At 41.8% G+C, this 20,953-nt stretch overlaps 1 protein-coding gene across 1 annotated transcript in view; it reads left to right on the plus strand.

Annotated features, from left to right (window-relative positions):
• Positions 1-20,953, plus strand: part of si:dkeyp-14d3.1 (transmembrane protein 132C) — an 808,037-nt gene that overhangs the window by 492,351 nt on the left and 294,733 nt on the right. The window lies entirely within an intron of this gene.

Consider the following 20,953-nt stretch of genomic DNA (forward strand, 5'->3'; position numbering starts at 1 on the left):
GCACCTTAAGAGAAAACTTAATAAGGGCACACAGTTTATCTGTCTGAGTATTAACAGTTTCCATGGCAAATTGAATTCAACAGATTGTTTTCTATGACTAACCTTAATACTAGATTAAAGATTAAGTGGATCTTTCCTGCAGCTTGGCTCAGTGGATAAAAGCATTTTGTGGAATGGCACTGAGTGATCGGAAGGCACCAGGTTCAGTGCCTGGTTTCTGGGCCCAACGTGGCAAAAGTACGGAGCACATAATTAACGTCATGGGTGTACAGCATAAGAAGGGGAAAAAATTGCTCAGGTTAACATTTTTGATCGTATCCAATAACCCGTAATGGAAATGGGTGTGTTTCGACATTGAATGAGGACAGTGTAAGGTTCAATTTGTGTGTTCAATTTGTGTTGTCAAATATCATACGAAAAATTGAGCATGATAATGTCGGAGAAGGTGGATTACCATTGTTAGTTTGATGGTTGCCAGCTTTAAGAAATGGTATAGCTGTAGCACTCATAAGAGGGCATCGTTAGTTAATGCTTGGCACACCATCTTTCCTTGTTGCCTTGAAGATAATTCCTCAGTGCCATTCTCACTTCTTGCTCTGCTAGCAGGCAGGTCAACCTGGTCACAGTGAAGCACATCTTTGCAAGGTGACATTATGAAGCATGCAGCATGAAACAACTATTTGTGAAACCTGTGAGCCCTGCAAGCTGCTCCTCATGGTTGAGGTATCCAAAGCATTGCTTTAAGATCCGAATGGTATGTTTGACTGTAAGTCTGGTTGTAGCATGAAGTTTGTTGTGCCTGTGCTCTACTTCTGTCAGTGGTTGCAATGAGAATGTCATGACTGTATATGGTAGCCATGATCTACTAGGGGCCATCTTACTTCTTCTTCAAACAAGGCTGGTACAGATAATTACCTTAAGATGAAGGCATCATGAAAGCTGCTAGAGAACCAAATATTGGCCCAGAGATTGCTCAGAGCGGCAAACCAAAATTGCTCGCCGTTCCATAGATTTATACTGACTCACTAACTTACTGCAGTCTTTACTGGGTGCAATTCCTCTAATAGGAAGTGGAGAAGAGCCCAGCGTTAGCTCCATCAAAGCTAGGACCTCTGGGAGAAGCGAGAGGATCACTCTCTCCCCTCGATCAATCAAATAGCAGTATTTTTGACACGCTGTGAACCGTTTCTGCAAGCTGCAACGTTAAATCCAGGAATTGAAAGGTGCAACATTAAAATCATTTGTAAGAACAGTTATAGACAGCGAAAAAAGACAGGGTAAAGAAAAGAGACAGAAGGAAAAAGTTAAAAAAATGTTTTTAAAGTTTTCAAAAAAAATTTTTTTTTGTAATCAAAAACTATTAAAATAAGGAGTAATGAGACTCCACATTTTTAAAAGTTAATTCTTAGTTGATTGACGGTCATTAAGACTGTTAAAACTTAGTTGAGACCTGGTATTTGCAAGCATACCTGTTTTGTGGCGATATTAGTTACTTTCCAGCTGGGCAGAAGAGCAAGTTGGCGTTGGTCTATTGTTTCCACTGATTCCAGCCGGCGATATCCCTTTAATTCGAAGCTGTCATATCGCCGGCGAACCAGCAGGAGCAAGTTTCACATTTCCTCATTTCACTGCACATCTGCAAACGTCGGAATTTGCTTCTTGATTTCGCCACTAACAACAGTGAGCGCTGTTGAGATCACTGTTCTTTTTGAAGCAATTGACGTGCATGATTCTGTGCTGGTGGTGAGTTGCAGCTGGACAGTGGGAAAATAAAATCCCTTTCATATAGGGCACAGCATTGTGCACAGTGGCCTGCATAACAACATTGGTACAACTAATGACCCTCTGGACTCTGAGAAAGCCATCAGATCTGTAGAATTATTTTGCTCTCTCATGTTGCTGCTGTTGGCCAGTGGCAAAAGTGATGAAGGCATTAACCCTACTGTATCAAACATTTGTAACCTCCTTGATACATCTATGGAAAGCAAACAAGTTAATACTGTAGATGCCCCCCAAAGTAACCCAACATATAAGAATTGAGGACTAGGGTGACTCATCCTCACTGGCAGTGCTGTGCAGACGTTTGATATGATCTGGAGGCTTTTCTGAAGGAGGTGGCACGGTATGATTTAACATACCTTCCATGTTAAAACTCAGCCTCCGTAGGCATGTCTTTTCTGTAATGCCCAGTTAGGGGGTAGACTTGCTATGTTGCATAGCAGCAGGATGTGCCATGCATGCCATCTGATATCACAGGCAGCCCTTTCCCTCCCCTTGCTGGTCTTGCTCTGCTAAGTCCAGTGCTAGTGCAGCACCGAATGCAGTCCCAACAGTGTGCACAAAACTCTGTTAAAATATGCAGTAGCACACTTTTAACAGAAGACTACAGCCTCTGCAGCGAGAGCAATTCAATACGAGGACTCACAGTGCATCATACACTGCGATGTGTGATGTGTTAACCTTGGAATGTGTAATGCACATCAAGCTCTGCAGCACTCTGTAATTTTCACTGTGCTGTATATGTGGAATGGGTGGTATGTGAAAGTTACCAGCGCTCAATAAAGTGCTATCTGTGATGCTTCATTACATGTAGTATTATGCTTAATTGTTATATATAACAGTAGTTTTTGCACTTCAAAAGTAATTCATTGTGTGTGAAGCACTTTGAGACATTTTTATGTGATAAGGTGCTATATAAATACAAGTATTATAATAGTGCAACAATGACACCAGCTGCCACCCGCAAAAATAAAGATCCAAGATAAATGAAGCTGATCTCACAAACTCCATAATTTATCTGTAATATATTAACTATGTTACGTCTGTGTGTATCTCCTATCTGCACCACCTGACTCCCTGTTGTCATGCTTCTGTCACACTTTTTGTGCAAACTTTTTCCCATTATAATTTCCTATGTCCACATTTATTATATCCTTTATCTCTGTAAATTGGTCTTGTATCTGTGCCAGCTCAGCCACCATCTTGATTATTTTTGGCCGAGGTGAAGAATAATTGGGCCATTAAAATATTTAATCTTAAAATGTTTACGTTTCAGCTTAGAATTTAGTCAAACATTCGAGACCCTGAAATTCCTTTGGCCATAATCCTGGTGGGGAGGGGAGATAGGAAGAGGAGAAAGAGGGGTGGGGGAAGGAGATGGAGAGGAAGAGGAAGTGGAAGTGGAAGGAGAGAAGGGAGGAATGGGGTGGTGGAGAGGAGGAGAGGAAGGAGTTGAAGATGTATAGTGGTGAAAAGGAAGGACATGGTGCAATGGTGAGGGAGAAGGGTGGGAAGTTGTAGGGTGAAGAGAAAGGGAAGAGAAGAGAAAGGTGACAAGGAAGCAGGGGAGGAGAGGATGGGGAAGGGGAAACGGGGATGAGAAGGAGTGTAGAGGGAGGAGGAGAGGTTAGGGAGGGAAGGGAAAGATAGGGAGAGAGGTTGAGAACGGGAACGTGTGGAGGGGGAGGAGAGGAGGAGGAGCGGGGAACGGGAGGGAGGTGAGGAGGGGAGGCGAGAAGGGGAGGTGGAGGAGAAGTAAGCAGGGCGAGAAGTAACAGGAAACCATAACTAATTCTTCCGCCTTTTAGTGCCTTATACTCTTCAACACAGATTTCATTCTGAATGTACTGTATAACATGCCATCTTCAGTGTCTCTGTGCCAAGAGAGGTGAGAAGCCTATGAGAGCCATTTTAGCTTTGGAATCTGCTTGATCTCCCAAATATCACCCCACCTACCCCGCCCACACTCATTGCAGCATGGCTGAGATCAGCCCAGCCACATGTTGGGGGATCGACTATCTTATGCCACCTCAAAAATAAGTTTTTGGCCAAAAAGAATTAATGTTTCTACAGTTTGTCTTCAACATCCTAAATTATTTTTTACATTGCCAACTGAATCGCAAAATGCAGCAGCCTGTGCAAACAATGTATTCAGCTGCAATTACAATAATGCTAGTGGACTGGGAGGCCAGAATTATACTTGTTTAAAAAGTATCGGACAGGCTCAGTACAAATAAACAGTCCACTGCTGCACAAAACAATAGCCACACATTCCACAAGCTGTTAAATTACAGCAGGCAGTAAAGCAATTAAACCCCTGTTTAAACAGACACTGCTCTGTATATTTTATACTAATGATCTTTAAAAGAAAGTCCCAATGCTCATCTTACAATATTGCTGACACTTCCTTAAAGCAACTGCGTTCATTTCCATGGGAAGACTGTTTGTTCCATGTTCAACAGTTATGTAGGTCACCCTGTGTTTATTGTGAATGTTTGTAGGATTAGAATGTTGTACATTCAGATACATATGGATCAGAAGGGACCAAAAATCAGATTGCCTGAGTCGTGAGTTCAAATAAGGAGGGTAGTCCGTGTGGAGATAGGCTTCATCCAGTCACCACAGGCTCTAATGCGTACTGCATATACCACAAATAGACTGTGGGTGATCTCATACCCCACCTTTTATCAGAAGTTGGGCACACACCCCTCTCTCCTATCATATTGCTTAGGATGAGGCACACACCTCAACAACTGCTGCAGAAAATGAAGGTTAAAAACTTGCAGAAATTCAACAGAAGGGCAAAATTCCCTGCAAAAAGTTAGTAATTAAAAAATACACTTATGTAATATGAACCGGAAGCGAGAAATGCATTAAAAATGAAAAGACATCCAGAGCTTCCACTAATCCAGGTCCAGTCCCACAACTTCAGATTTTGAGCTCATACACTAAAAATGGAATCCTTTGATGCAAAACTATACAAATACACTTCAGAAGAGTATAAATAGAGCTGGCTCCCAAAAGACTTCATCTGACCTCTGAAATTTCTGGTAGGACTCTTGAGAATTGGGTCAAGGATTTCAAACAAACTCAATTTTGGTTACTTAGAGAAGGCTTCATTCGCCTCAGTAGAAAAACATTGCTTTTATATTTACTAATTATTTCATTAACAAATGCTAATCAACAATAAAATTTAAATAATTCGTGCTGTGAATGATATCAATGGTGCCAGTGTTTAAATACTGAAAGGTACATCATTGTTTTTCATAATGAAAATGCGACAACTTTTTATTTTTAATGATGAAGAAACAGATGGCTCCCAAAAAGGCTGTCAGAATGTGTTCTTATTTCTGAAGCTAAAACTGTTGAAATTTCCAAAATAGATTTTGATGCTTAATGTGATCATGTCATCCACATATTGTACAATAGCACTCTCCATCTTTGTAAACCTGAGGGATGTCATTAATGCACAGCTTAAAGAGCAGAGGAGCCTGCATCAATCCTTAGGGGATCCCGCCCTCTACCTGCCTTGGTTTTGATAGATGAAGCTAATTGAATCTAAGAAGTTATGTCTGATTTGAGCCAGCCACAAAAATCATACTTTAAAAAAGTTTGTTCCATCATTTTTTTGCTACACCAGATTTCAGAACAATTGTGATTGAAACGCATTTCTCAATGGGCTAGGCTTTGAGGTGTGGCCTGTAATTTACACAGTGGGACGTTTTGTATGTTTAATTTTTATACGTGGGACGCTAACTCAGTAACAATGTTAATAACCAAGGTGTGGTGTCTATATCTTTTATTTTTTCCCCAACTACTTTTCTCTCATCTCTTTTTTTAGGTTGCCTTTCTATTGCTAAAAAAAGAATGCAGGTGACCTGTTTCATGTGTTTTGTTAACACCATTCTGTAATTGGCTGTTAGGAGTCAGAGGTGGCCTAAATTAACAAATCACTTCAATTTTCTCTCTCTCCTTCTCCAGAATTATCATATCTCTGATGTGTGCAAAAGTAAGAAACAAACCCACCTTTGCTCTTGATAGTAGCACACTTCTTCCTCATTTGAAGCCAGATCTGAAGGAGCTGGATTATAGTGTTGAGCAATCTCCCTCTATGCAGCTGGCAGCTGTACTTTTACTGGATGACGGCCTACAGCCCTAAATTGGACTACCTTCATTTATAGCGTCATCTACAGCAGGATCACCAGCTCTTCAGCATCAAAAGGAGCAGAGTTACCAACATGTCTTTGCTGTGCCATTGTTTTTTGCCGCCACTACACCTTTTATGGCAAGGCCCTGTTCCCATTTTATGCTCCCCTTGCCAAGATCTCCTGGCCAACGTCTCCTGGCAAGCTTTTCCTCTGCCTGTAGCTGAATCAAATGAGTGAGCAGAGCTGATATCGCAAAATTTGGTGCTTTGGGCTAACACAGATCTTTTTTTGATGGGATTACGATGTCGGTGCTTTAGTCTGAAATGTTGTCCGTCTGCGTAAAACATGGAAAGTTGGCAGGTTTGAAACAACCTCTCTGTTAGTCTTAGGGTGGCTCCCTATTGCCTATCAGCAGGTAAAGGAGAGCAGGGGTGTGAACCTTGGTCTGTGGCACAATGCATTCAGGTGTTCTACTGTCAGAAAACCCATCTCCCTTCAAGTTTTCTTTCAATTAGTGACAAATGTTTAGTTAATATATTAAGAAAGTCAGATTTAAAATGTTCCCGTGTAAAATTCAGATCTGAAATTTGAAGGTTATCTCAGACAGTCTATGCAAAATAAATCTAAGTGAAGTTACATTTGGATTTTGGAATTTCCTGTGATTTGCTACCAATCATTATATTGTGGTCATTAAAACCATGTAAAGTAACTGTTTTAGAGTAATTAATTATAAAATGGGTAATTATTGACAAGTTTTTCCTGTAGTTCTGAGAAGTTCTCTCTCTCTTCTGCCTCCCCCACCACTTTTCTCCCCTCAAGACTATGTCGCTCACTGTTGTATGGATCCATCACTGCTGGCATCATCTTGGTATGTTGCCCCAGTTGCCGTTCTTCAATCATAGGCCTAGAAAGTGAGTATCAACAGGCATTTTGACTATGAGAGCCTCATGGCCAAGTCTGTTTTTATCTTTACCCATTATCTGCAAATACAGGTGTATGTTTGTTTTTCTATGTAAATGGGAGAAACTGGCCCATAGTGAGCAGGGCAGGCTTCAGGCCTTCCTTGCCCACCATTCTTCAGTGGACTGGCAGCCACTGCCGGCAACAATCGGCCCCCTCTCCCACTGTCCTTCCCCTGCCCCCGCACTGATCTAAGGCCGCTGCTGGTGAGGCAAGTGACCTGAAATTCATTTCTGCGAAAGGGAGAGCTGCCTGTGGAGGCACAACAGGCAACTCACCCAGATTGCTTAAGTGAACCCTGAGGCCTAATTCTGGGCCATCCTCGGGTCTCTCGGTTTGAGCACACATTGTAGCCGCATCGCTGCCTTTGTGCCCGAAAGCGGGTGCTGAAGGATTTGCACCCTGCACGTTGGGTTGGCTGAAATCAGGCAACCACGGTTGATTTTTATTTTCATTTCTGCATGGAAAAGGGTCTATATTCCACGATGACGTGAATTATGGCTTCTGTCGCTTATGGATTTTGTACAATATTTTGCATTATACCTTGTCACACACTGTTTATCCTCTGCGAAACACAATGAGGAATACGTTTTTTCCCTTTAATGGCTTCTTGGGCATTAGTACTTCTACAGGCAAGTGTTGTATTGCAATTCAATTAGAAGTATCCAAGTTCTACTCGTAAATGAGTTGGAAATTGATTTGGCATCAGAGAGTGAATTGAAAGTGTGCGTTCAGCTCCTTTATTAACAGATGCCCCCATTATTACAAGCACATTGCTGGGCCATAATTTCATTTTCACCAACCATGGCTCTTATGTATTTGTAGCATAATGTCTCCTGGGAATGTCATTAGGAATCTTATCATCTACTCTTCACTGTGTGTATTAAGTTGAGACAAATCATGAAAAGTACTGCACTCCATGTTTGCACAGCAATCACTGACATACATAGCCTTGCTAGTTAAATTCTGATGAGTTTAAAGTATTATCAGCAAACATAATGACTAAAAGAGCTTCAAATGTATCGACGTGTAATATCTAGCCTGAGGCTTCTGAAATCTGAGAATGAGAAAATGAGACTGTCTCTTAGGGTACTTAGAAGTCTGAATTCTCCAATTATATTACCAACTGAAATAGTCACAAATGCAGAATAGTCACAGACTGAGAAAACCTGTGCCATTTAAGCTGATAAACATGACGGGCGTGAAATCCGTCTTGGACGGTAGCACAAAATGGGAACATCAGCGGCCTGTTTTATACTTTGCCCGATTCTCTTTTCCATTGACTTCAGGTTTTGGTGGTGGGGGGAGAGTAATTCTTCTTTTAATGAATGACAGGAGAATGCCTGTATTTCTCTGTAATTAATGATCCACTAATGAAATCACATTCTCAGAAATTCAAAGCCCTGAAGTTTCATTAGTGGGTCATTAATTAGTCAAAACACAAGCATTCTCCTGTTTTTCGTTAAAAGTGAAACTTCACCCCCTAGATATATGAGAAAACCAGGAACATACTGAAGCAGGCAGCAGGCAACAAGTTTTCTTTTATGTAAACAACTCTTATATTTTTTTTGATTACTATTATTGTCTTCATCTAGCCAATGGAGTTAATTGACAAAGCAAGGAAATCTGTTCAGTACTTTCACGTTGGGTGTGAGAGAGGTCACATACTCCTCAAATGGCTGAACAATAGGCCATGTTTCCAATCTGCGTTAGTGGACCTTCCCAGTCTGCACTTACGCCTGAGTGAAATTGTTGAGTAAGTGCTGAATTTGAGGGTGGTTGATGTGCTTTAATTGGAATTGGACTGAGGTTGAATGAATGTATTCAGTCATTGTGTGGATGTTGGATTCAGTGTGATGGTTCGGCTCCTGGGTGAGTGCCACATGTACCTTGTCTCTCTTTTTCATTCTTGTGTAATTCTTTCTACAATCTGACTATCTCAAGTTTTACACTGTTGGTTCTTTCAATGACCTCTGCATGGAAAAGCAGTGGATACCTGACGGGCCTCACCCCAAATTCCCTCCCCACCCTCCAAGATTTCCGTGCTTCTACACTGGAGGAATTTCAAAGCTTATGGCCTAGAAACTGGATGCAGGGAACGATCCCTGTGCTGGAGCGGGTAGGCCTTGGGCCTCGGGCCTCATTTACATGAGACCGGTGAGCCACAGACACCTGTTGGGCATCCCCAGGCAGATTGCCAGCAAGGAGGATTTCAATTTCGGGTCGCAGCAAGCCTCGGCTAGTACCTGAGAGAGGGGGGGGGGGAACAATTGGGAGGGGGCTGAGGGGGCTGAGTGGGAGAGGGATGGTGGAGCGAGTGGGAAGGGGCAACAACTGGGAAAAGGAGGGGGGCAGTGATCAGGAGAGGGAGGGGAACAAACAGGTGGGGGGTGAGCGGGAGCCAGCAATGGTTCTCCAGACTCCAAATTCGGTATATATTACAAAACTTGCCTGTTAGGAGGCAGCCTCCAGCGGTTCCTTTAAGTACCGCTGGTTAGGCCGCATGTAGACCACATTTTACTGAACACATCCGGCCCAATGGCAGCGGTGTTCGGGGCAAAACAATTTAGCAAAGGGGGGGGGCCTCAAACAGCCGTAAGGCCCGTTATTTGCATATGCAAAGTCCCTAATGCTTGCTTTAGGTGTGGGCCTTAGATGCCTCTTTTGATGTCTATAACGATATGATGGATGGTGCATTTTCAGTGCTGAATGCACTCGCGTATGCCTCCCGCCATGATGGATGCTTTTGTGCCCATTTTATGCCTGTAAAACAGGTCATCGAATTTCTAGGCCCTTGTATCTAATTCTCTATCTGAATGCTTTTTCTAAAGCAGAGCCACTAAAGCTTTGTCCATATTTTAAAAAATATTCTTCCATTTATTTTACATTGATTTTATTTCTTTGTTGGAGTCAGGAAGTTTAAATAAGTTTTCATTTATGTGTGTACCTCTAACTTACACTTCAAATTATAAACATTTTTTCGTTTCTTTTGCTCCAGTTGCCTGCATTTATCCCTTGCCTGAATCCATTTACCGAATACAACCCGCTCAATTCCACTGTTAGTTGATGGAAGCATTGGTACACAGAATAAATTGCTCTTAAGTGACTGGCTTTTAAATTGAGTAACCTGTATGGATTTTGTCAAAATGTCAAAATGCCATTAAGCTATGTTTAGGTTCCAATGCCTAATTTTTTTTTTGTACAGCTAAAAATGTTTAAACTTTCATTGAATAAAGAATGTATACAATGGGTGCAATTCAATAGGATTTTCAATTGAATTAGTGAATTGTAAACATTCAGTCAAATAATAAAAAAGGAAGCTTCAACTATAGCATGATCTATAGCCACAATGTCACAGGACAGGGTCTTCCAAGAAACGGTGAATTAGAAGAAGGTTTCAGAAGCAGAAAATAGAGAGTACATACATTATAAGAAAAACTTTATGAATCATGCCATCTTTATGCTGGCAACCCCAAATCAGCAACTGTAATTTGAAGGGAATGCACATAGCAACTAGGAGATGGATATGGGAGAATGTTATTTGTGATCTAGCAGAGTTTTATGCAAACAGCCCGACATATGGAGTAAAAATTATTGTATATGTTCACATATTACCCCACAATACTACAACTGAAGGAATACAAAAGACAAGTGTCACGATCAACAATTTTGACATCTCAAATCTGGAACAGCGCTATGGATTTGTTGAAAGTAGAAAGAATGACTCCACTAATGAGGAAACCAGTGGTTTATTGTGGAAAATGGTGACGGAAATTACCTCCAAAATATGTTGACAAGCATTTACGAAAGAGTGGAAGATAAAACAGAAAAGCGATTAGAGGGAAAGTGGAAGAATTAGAGAATGGAAGAGAAACGGAGAGGCAGACAGAGCAAAATAAATTTTATTTTTATTTTTGTCCATGAGCGACACCGTGGTTACAAAATCTAGTAGTCACCTTGTTTTAGTATATCAAATGCACTACTGGGGCACAGGCCATGTGGCTTAATTTGATTTTTAAAATGGTGTCATTCTAAGTGTATTTTTGGATTACACTTTACAAATGATAGCGGTAATTTCCTGCATGTATTGGTGCTCCATGGTCTCCTTTAAGGCATTTGGAGTTTTGATTTTGAATCTGTTCCTATTTCACATCGCTCTTGCCTATCGGATTGGAGCCCTGCCTTCTGTGAACTAACTTGTCAGTAGGAACCATGAATTGGGTTCCCTCTTGGAACTAATGTAAGACTACAGCTATCAAATCTGTTGGACTGTTGCAGTGGAACATGAATCATTGGACAGCCAAGGAACCCACTGTGAAGCCTTTGACAGGCCTCAGTGGAACTGAGCAAATGGTGCTTTTGAACTAATTGAAACCCAGGATGAGGCTCAGATTGTCCAGACCTGCAAACATCAATCCATCAAATCACATCCCCTGGTTAGCGTAGAGCTTTGTACTATTTCTATTCCAGAATTCCAATTGGGAGATAACTTTTTCTCTGTTAAATCCATTGGGGTTTAAATGCTAGTTTTTGGAATAGAATTTCAAAAGAAAGAATATATCTTTCTCCACATTGCAGTGATTGAGTGTTGGTTAATGCCAGCATTAAATTGCTTATTACAAATTATAATGACTTCTTTACCAGGATATCTATTAGAATATTCTGCAGGATTCTATCAACTCAGAATGGAATTTTGATTAAAAATGCATTATGCTTCCAATACAATCCTACAGGGCAAACTCTAAACGCAGTAAGGTTTTATAGTGTTTTATTACAGTGCAGTGTGGTATATCTAATATGTTGCATACAAATTGCTAATTTGCACACTGTAACATTGAAGTCCCCATTACAATACAGTTTGATTTTTCTATGTGTGCTTTGATTCAGGCAAAGAAGAACAAGGTGTGTGTTTTATTATCAGTACAGAAATATTTTGAATTAACCATTCACATTGGGTAATTGGAAGGATATGTTAACAGGGTCAGATGAAGTAAGGTGGAAGGAGGCTCGTGTGGAGCATAAACACGGCATAGACCTGTTGGGCCGAATGGCATGTTTCTGCACAGTTACTTTCCTCCATTGCTGGTTATTGATCATTTGACCCAGATCTGACACAGCAAAAAGTTATGAGGCTCAGTACAGTTTCTAGAGAATTATAATTTCTCTTGTGACCATTTGGAATCTAATAGGAAACTTAATGCTGGAGAGAGAAGAGAATTACCCAAGTAGCATCATTTAATCATTGCTGTGCCAAAGAAAATCATCTTTGCAAATTCGGAAAGTTCATAAATATTTACTGTGTGAGTGGTGAAGCTGCCCCGAATTAATTACACAGAAAAGTCATGTCCCATGAATATTCCTGGTGACATGCAGAACACTAACATTCAATTATGTTTCATAAGAAGTAATATGGAATACCATCCATGTTGATTTATTTCTATTTGCCTGGATCAGGCCAGTTTGCTTACATGTGTCTTTGTTCAGGTGGGAGTTGGTTGCAAATAATTCACGCTATTTGACATAAAAATGGTCTCAATTATAATGATTTATAATGCAGAAAATTCTTACCTAGAAAGGGTTGTGAATGCAGTTTTGCAGACTCAGTCTGTTGAGATTGATGTCGTATATTGGCATACGTTAGGATAATTATTATTGTTAGCATATTAATGAACATCCTTTGCTCGAATGGTATTATATTACATCATTTTCCATTTCCACACAGGATGCCTGAGCCAGTTACTTGTAAACTCCCCTCTGAACTCATTTGCATGTCTAGATGACTTTGGGCAAAACCAGCTCACATTATAGGGTACTTGCTGCCAGGGGCCTCAATTTAATATCTAACTAACCTGATTTTGGTGTCTTGATAAATTTTCTAACTTTTTCAGAGATTCTGCCATCATGCGAGTCTCGATGATAAAAACTGAGTGTACTGGGGCTAAAACCATGAAGGCTTGCTTAGTAGGCCTTCTAAAAGATTATACTTTTCATTAAAAAATTAGGCTTTCAGGTATCTGGCACTCTTGGCTGCATTTTGCTCCATGCATTAATTGTTTTTTCAAGATATGCTTCCATTTATGCAACTTTGTTTTTTTCTCCCCCACCAGTACTTTTCTGCATAATTCTTGTTTGTTGCCGTAGTGACACCAAGCAAAGAGATGAGGGAGAGTATTCTATTGGAGATTCTGAACACAGGGCATAATTGAGATCAGGTCAAGTAGTTTGTGAAGTGTCAACAGATACAGGGGCAAATGACGCATTTTGGTTGTATGCATCACTAACCCGGGACGTGTCAGAGGAATTCTGCCTTCATCTTCACTTCAGAAGACCAGCTGCTGTAGAGTTGTATCATCTGCTGCCCAATGACCGGCACACAACATCTGGATCAGTGACCTCTACCACCGAGAAGGACAAGAACAGCAACACTGTGGGAACATCATCATCTTTAAGTTCCTCGTCAAGTCACACATCATACTGACTTGGACACATATCATCGTTCTTTCAAGATCGCTGGGTCGATATCCTGGAATTCCCTACCTCACAGCATTGTGGGAGGAGCATCACCACAAGGACCACAATGGTTCAAGGGAGAAGGTCCACCAGCATCTTCTGTAGGCAACTGGGGATGAGCAATAAATCTGGCCTTGCCCACGTCACCCACATCCCAAGAACAGCTAAAAAAAATGAATGAAGGTTACCACAGCATGACGCTTTCATGCCACTGTGTCATTCCAAATCACCTCAAGAGACACCAGTCAATCTGCAGTGTGCACATGTGTCAGGGAAACGAAAACCATTATTTTGCAAGGGGCAACACTTTCATCACTCATGCTGTGGAAAGGAGGCATCAGCTGGGCAAAATGCACAGCTTTTGCCAGATGGCAGGGCTCCCTTGAATCCAAAGATTTTCACATCGATCCTATGTGGGCATCAGGGCTCCTATTAACCCGCTGGCCTTCATAAAGAGCAAGGGTTTGAGCCAAACAATGCTCAGGTCATATCTAACCACAGAAATATTATTTATGCATCTTAATAACTGTTAGCCAGCGAGCAGTCATTAATTCATCAGTAAGCAGCAGTCCACAGTGGCTGCATCCTCTGTAAGGAGAAGAAATATGGGGCAGAGGAAAGGATCTGAGGCATTCCGGAGCTGCTAACTCCACTGAGAAACTCTCTAATACCAGAGAGCCTGGAGCTAAAAGCCTGAACAGCTGTTTGGTGTGCCTCACCTATCACCTCCACCTGCAAGCAAAGTGTGTCACCAGGTGTGGCACAATGAAAGTGTGTGTTCAAAAGTGAAACAGTTGTATACAGTGCTTGAAATGGTGCCTCCTAGATGATGTGAGAGCTCCCATTTTAAGTTTGTGCCATGCTTGATGAACCCCACAGGAAATATGTGCAACAAGCTTAACTTCACCTTCCTCCTGATACCATCAAACTCCCCCCCCCACCCCCACCCCCACCCTCCTTTGTAGCCGGGTGCAATGATTGCAGGAAACGTTGTTGTCTCCATGTCGCCACTGTGGTGTTGTGATCAATTAATCCATTTTTCAGTCCCCATCTCAACTTGGCCTTGAATGACTAGCCACAGCCCGTTAGAAACTGCTCCTTAGATGGATTTTCTGATTCCCACCAGCTGTGCTGCAAGTCAGTCTCTCTGGGCAAGCTTTTTGAGTGCCAATGGCCTGCTTGCCTCTGAAAGGTGGGCCAGGCCAACTTTTTGTTGCTGCAGGTGCAGACAAGCCTGCAAATTGGTCAAGCAGAGTATGATTTTTGGCCAACTCAGAACATTAGGGCTCTAAAGTTAAATAATACATTTTAAAAAGATACATGCTTTATTATTGAAATAACCTTGGAGTAAAATTGATGTAAGCAAATGTGATATTAGAATGGGCAAGAACCTGGTTGACCCTGCAAAAGTAACTGAACACTAAGCAACAAATCTTAGTTCAAATTACCAACAAATCAAGTTGATATTGAAAATGTTATAAAAGATCAGTATTGTGAAAAGTTTCAAATAGAGTTGATTTTGTTTTACATTTGATCAGATCAAGCTTTTATAAAATGGTCACATTAACTCCCAATTTATGTACTGCCTATTTTGGAACAAGCATGTCAAACTGATTTACAACCGATTAGTCAAAGTTAGTAATAGAGGTCATTGTATCCTTTATAATGCAAATCCCAATTCAGTGCCATTTATTCCAAGACTATACCATTTTTTATTTATGACAAATTCTACGTTTCATGCCCAGGTCTGTTTTACTATCACGAACAATCTCCTGCTATTTGTTGTTTAAAAAAACTTTTGAAACATCCAAGGACATACGACAACAGAACGTGTCCTTCTCCAATGGCGAACGTGAAATTGCTGGGAAGGTTTTCTCTTCCAACGCACTAAAAGTCGCTAAAATACAGCTGGTCTATTAACAACTTTTAAAAGACATGGTTCTAACTGATTATTTAATACAATGATCCTACTACCTACTACTCTTGGCTGTCTTGCTGCAAAGCAATGCTCAATGAAGTGATGGATTTACACATGGAGGTCACAGTGTGTGGATTTCAAAATGTCATGCTGTCAATTCCTGGCTCTTGCAGACTGGTAGGGAAATGCCTTTTGGGATCACTGAATCAAATAAACCGAGTGTTATATCCTTCAGCTCGTTGCTAATTAGTATAAAGAGCCGGATCAGTTCTGTGTGCAGAATTAGTTACCATCTTATCAAACAGTAGTTTCAATTCAGATTACAACTGCCATAGAAACAGTCACACTGTCTAGTTCACTACAATGTGCTGCATCCTGCATCAAGGTACCATGACATAGTGTTCAACTCACAGATGCCAGTGAAGTCAATCACACAGAAATAACGGAAGCTTGATATATGGGTAGTGGATGCTCATTGGGGAAATGTTGAGTGGAGGATTTATTCCACTAGTGGGGGGGTTTTGCTTTCTTGTGATTAAGATCCCATTCATGAGTGGAACAAAATCCCTATTCCCCATTTCCCTGTTCTATGTTCTGTTTGTCCCACTAACTTACGTTTATTTTTAATGAGAACCGTAATATACAGCAATGTTTGAATGTTTTTCAATAGGTGATGTTAACTCTCATCTCTCTCTAGGAATGCTGGTTATTTGAAAATCCCCATAGAAACAGGGAAATTGATCAGTTAATGCGTTTGTTACAGATATTGCACAATGTCATTTCGGGCTATAGGGGTTGAAATCCATCTCGGGCGATGGTGAATCGGCAACCCATTCTACAATGGAAAAGAAAATGGGCTGCTGATTCACCATCGCTCATTATGTGCAATCACCAGGATGAATTTCACCATCAATGTCTCGGAGCAGTGAATGATGGGGCTGATCTGTGACATGGTAGATCAAGAAAATAACCCCCAAAAAAATTAAATTGGAGCGTCTCTGCAGTTATGTGGTTTGACACTTCAGCTTGGAACAGGAGCTAAATTACAATTTTAAAATCTATGTAACATTTCCTTCTCCTTATTTGGGTCACAGAGCTAAATAGAAAATCCTAACTTTGGGAGTAGGGGCTCCTCTATGTTTTGGTTTGGCCTGAGATGATCATGAAATTAATTGGTCATCTCCGTTAAAAGGATCTTTCAAGAGAGAAGTGGGGGAGGTGTGAAGCTTTACAATTAACGGCTACAAAATAACAACTATTGTGTGTCACACAATTGGGCTCAATTTTGAAATGGTAGTGGGTTGGCAGCGGGGGAGGGGGGTGAAGGTGCGCGTGGTAAACCCGCATGAACAAAACTTACCGTTTCCAACGCGATCGCATCGTAATTGATAGTGATTAACGTCCTCTCCGGGTTTCACGCCCGGCAGCCAGCATGATTGGCAGGTTGGCTGCCGTCAGATGCTGCAACGCGGGGGGTGGTGGGGAGAGAAAGAGAGAGAGAGAGACGTTAACCGGCGCTGGAACGGAAGATCGGGAGCGGGGGGGGGGGGCGGGGAAGGAGAGGGGAAGATCGGGGTGAGAGGGGAGGATCGGGGGGACATTGGGGGGGGAGGGGGGATTGGGGGGTGAAGAAAGGGAGATCAGGGGGTGAAGAGGGGAGAGGGGAAGATTGGGTGGACATCGGGGGGGAGAGGGGGAGATCGGGGGGTGAAGAAGGGGAGATCGGGGGGACATCAGGGGGGTGAAGAGGGGGAGATCGGAGAGGGAGACATCGGAGCAGGGTGGTAAGGTAGGTTGATTTTGTGATTCAACTTCGTGCAGAGGTTTTTTTATGTAATTTATTTCTCACCAGGCATGAATCAGAAACCATGGGAAAACTGCCCAAGTAAGTTAAAAATCATTCTAACTACCTAATACGTCACAAGTAAAGTGCCTTAAGTACCTCAATGAGGTACATTTGGCTCTTTAACTATCATCCCGCCAGTTTTAATTGCCGCACACACAGTTGCGTCCGTAGGGAACTCGGAAGTCGACGGGTTGGAGCCGGGCTCTGAACCCGAACGGGATTTCCCTGATTTTCGGAGCCCCCCCCCCCCCCCCCCCCGCCGCCAACGCACCCGCAATTTCCCGGGAAAATCGAGCCCAATGTGACACTTTAAACACTAAAAATAACCATCACAGCACCACCTAAAGGAGTGACGGGTACTTAAAATGAGTTTCCAATGAAACACAAACCCCATGTATTGAATTTAATGTGTAATAGATAAGTAATGCTGTTGTGCATTCTGTTAAAGCGTGGGTGCTGAGTTTTAAAATACATTTATTTCAGTTGCAAAAGTATCCAGAAATGGAGTGTACACATTTCCTAGTCCCACCAGCCAAATACATTAAAAGGGTGAGCAAAGTTTGACTGTAGTTCTGAATATAGCAACCAAGTCAGCCATTTGGAGTTAATAATCATGTTATTCAACTCTGCCATTTAAACGGAGAGTGCTCAGGGTCTTGCAGGCCCTTACCAGACCTGATCTTGTCACCAATCACTCCGGCCCAAGAATGAGTGAAAACATACTCGAAAACTTCACACTACAGCACACATATCCCAACAATGTGTGTGGTGGAATTTTAAGAGCAGCCTGGAAGTGTGTCTAGTGCAAAAAACTTTCTGATGTGGTGATATTGGCCTTTTAATTGTGTCTGGAAGACAAATCTGAAGCTGATACTGAAAACAATAGCACTGGCTATCCAAAGTATTCCAGCATTTCTATTTGAATTTTGTTGGTTGAATTGAGTCTATACAGTTTGTTCTGTAAGATCAGCCTGGCATAGTTGCCAAGGGCTGCAATTTAAATTTTATTGATTAGTGTCCTGATTTTGGTAATTTGGTCTCGATTTTGTGAGCCACTGTGCTCGATGAAAAGCCCAAATCCAAATGCTTCATATTGCAACCATTTCCTCTCTGTCATTTTGCTACATCCCAGTCTGGTCTGTGACCAAACCCTCTTCCCTGACTTTGTTTCTGAACTATTATTGGCAAGTGTGATCTGGTCAGTTGAACTGTTAAGAAAAAAAAAACATACCTTAGATAAACCCAGTGATTTAAAATTTACTTGATTGTGACATTTTGAAGTGATCTGAACAGCGCTGAAAATTTTCAGCACATTTACCAACAAATGAGACAGGAAGCTTTGCACTGGCGCTTTTAATAAGTATTGGAAGAGCTCCTTATTAAACAGATTATCTGTTTGTTTTAAAACAAGCCTGGGCAAATTATCATAGACCTGTGCTGTAATTCGAACATATAATTAGTTCATTAGTTGGCTGCCACTTATCTGTGGGTAGTCAACCATGTTTGAAAAAGCCTTCAGGCAGAAAGAGGAAGCCCAGTGAACCTGTGGTAAGGGGGCTGAAAAGACTGAACAATTCAAGGTCTTCAGGGTAGTCGTTGAACTACAGTCATTGCTCTCTTGATATTATTTTATTGTTGGTAACATTCTCTCTGACATTAAGAACTGCTGTCTTTTCCTCGCATAGTCTTTATTTCTGAAGAATAATTAACATAAATAAATAAAAGTGGACTAATTGAGGTAGGTAGAAAGTAATTCTACTCAGCTAGAATGGAAAACAGCTGCCCTTATATTGATCCTGGAGAGCTGCGATTGAAGTCTAATTGCACTAGATATTTTTAATTATGTATGTCATTTTTTACTGCTTAGTAGATTAAAAGATTGACAGTACTGAAGAAAAGAACATTTTAACTGTTTGTGGTGGCAGTGTAATCTACTCTGCTGCCACTGTTAGATGATGATCCTTTAGTTTCGGAATAAATTCTGGGAATAGCTGCATCTGAAGAAGAAACACTAATGATGTCAGCCTGGACTTCAGACACTTGGCCTGTACTACCTGACAGCAGCAGATTTATTAGGGCATGGTTTTAGCCTGGGGGTGGGGGGCTGGCTATCAGTCGGACGGGAGAAGAGGACGTGATCAGGTAAGTGTTAGATTGGGGGGGTCGGGAGTCAAGGGGGGGTCGGGGGTCACTGGGGGTGCCAGCCATCAGGGGACTGTCAGTCATTGGTGGAGGGGGGTCAGTCATCGATTTGGGGGGCTGTCAGTCATCGGAGGAGTCAGTCATTCAGGGGCCATTAGGAGATCAGAGATCATGGGGGGGGTCAGAGATCGTTGGGGGGGAGTGGTCGGAGATTGTAGGGGGTGGTCGCTGCAGGTAGGTTTGTTGGGCCTGGGGGAAGCACTCCTACTCCTCCGGGCCCATGGGGTGTGCTATAAAGGCATTTACCTGCAGTTTCGGGCCTTCTCCTTCACGCCACGCGAAAAGAGGCGAGAAGGCCCGGGAATCCCGGCCCCCAGGGGCTAAAATCAAAAAAGCTTTGAAAACGGGGGCCTGCAGCCTCCTTAAAAGCTTTTAACGCCCGACCCACCTCTTGAGAGCGGGTTGGTCGCTTGCCCCTCAACCTCCGTGAAAACCAGAAATGGGCAGATTGGAGGTGGGTTGGGGGCGGGTTTTAGATTTTTGCCATTGTTACTGCCCGCCGCCAAACCACCTATTTTTCCAGGCTAAAATCATGCCCATTGTGTTCAAAAATAAACGTAGTCTCCACCGATCCCTTAGCGAGCTTATCCAGTGAGTAGCTGAGCCGTACAGACCTGGAAGGTTCCAAGTTCACTCCACGATCTGCGCTGAGTTAGCTGATCTTAATGGAGCAGTGATAGAGGCAGAACAGCTGGTTCTGAGGAACTTCTGGAATTATAGAGGAAGAAATAAGACACTGACCAGCAAACCCTGCTGGAAATGTGCTTATGCTGACGGTCGCTTAAGGACAGGAGGAGGCTCAGTAGCGATGCCCACAGAGTTCAATAACCTGCTGAAACCCCATGTCAAGGCTCACCCATGAATAATGGCTGCTCGGGCAAGGCACTGTGGAACAACTGGTGCCCAGGGAACCATATCCCAGGGGAAAAAATCAATGTCTTTAGGAGACGAGAGAACAGAAGAAAATGGGAAAAAATAAAAATGCAGAAAGAAACTTAAAAAAAGGCCATGACCTTTCAGCATAACTACAATCATAATTGCCATTTAAATAATAAGAGCATTGGGCAGTTGCTTTTAGCTTTACTTGTTTTTACCTATTTCAATCAGTAATGCATAAAAATAACCCCCAGTATTATAAAACATGTGAATATAATTGTTAATCTATTGAAGATAATATATTGGTGAATGATACAGATCCAATCTAATCTGCAAATGTTAATTAGGACTTACTTGTACATTCTAATGTTGCTAGTTATAAAAAAAACCCTTTATACTATAATTGAGAACAAAGAAATCCTATCTGTAGAAAATTGGGAGAGTATAATCTTTATCTCATAAGGGATAACACTTTATACCAATCAGACCTAATTGTTAAATATAAAATTAAATTAAACAGAAAATAGAATTTTCACTTTAACTCAAACGACTGCAAACCCTGTTTTTAACAAAGTGGAAGAATATACCCCTGATCGGGATTTTGTGAAGCATGGCCCAATCTGAATGGGTCAGATACTGTTTCCCGTTGGACCAGGAACAGTTCTTTTTGTGCACTTAGGGTTTGCTACTGAAACTTTAGTGGTAGTATTAGTG

The sequence above is a fragment of the Heptranchias perlo genome, chromosome 25 (assembly GCF_035084215.1).
Source record: "Heptranchias perlo isolate sHepPer1 chromosome 25, sHepPer1.hap1, whole genome shotgun sequence".
Taxonomy (NCBI): domain Eukaryota; kingdom Metazoa; phylum Chordata; class Chondrichthyes; order Hexanchiformes; family Hexanchidae; genus Heptranchias; species Heptranchias perlo.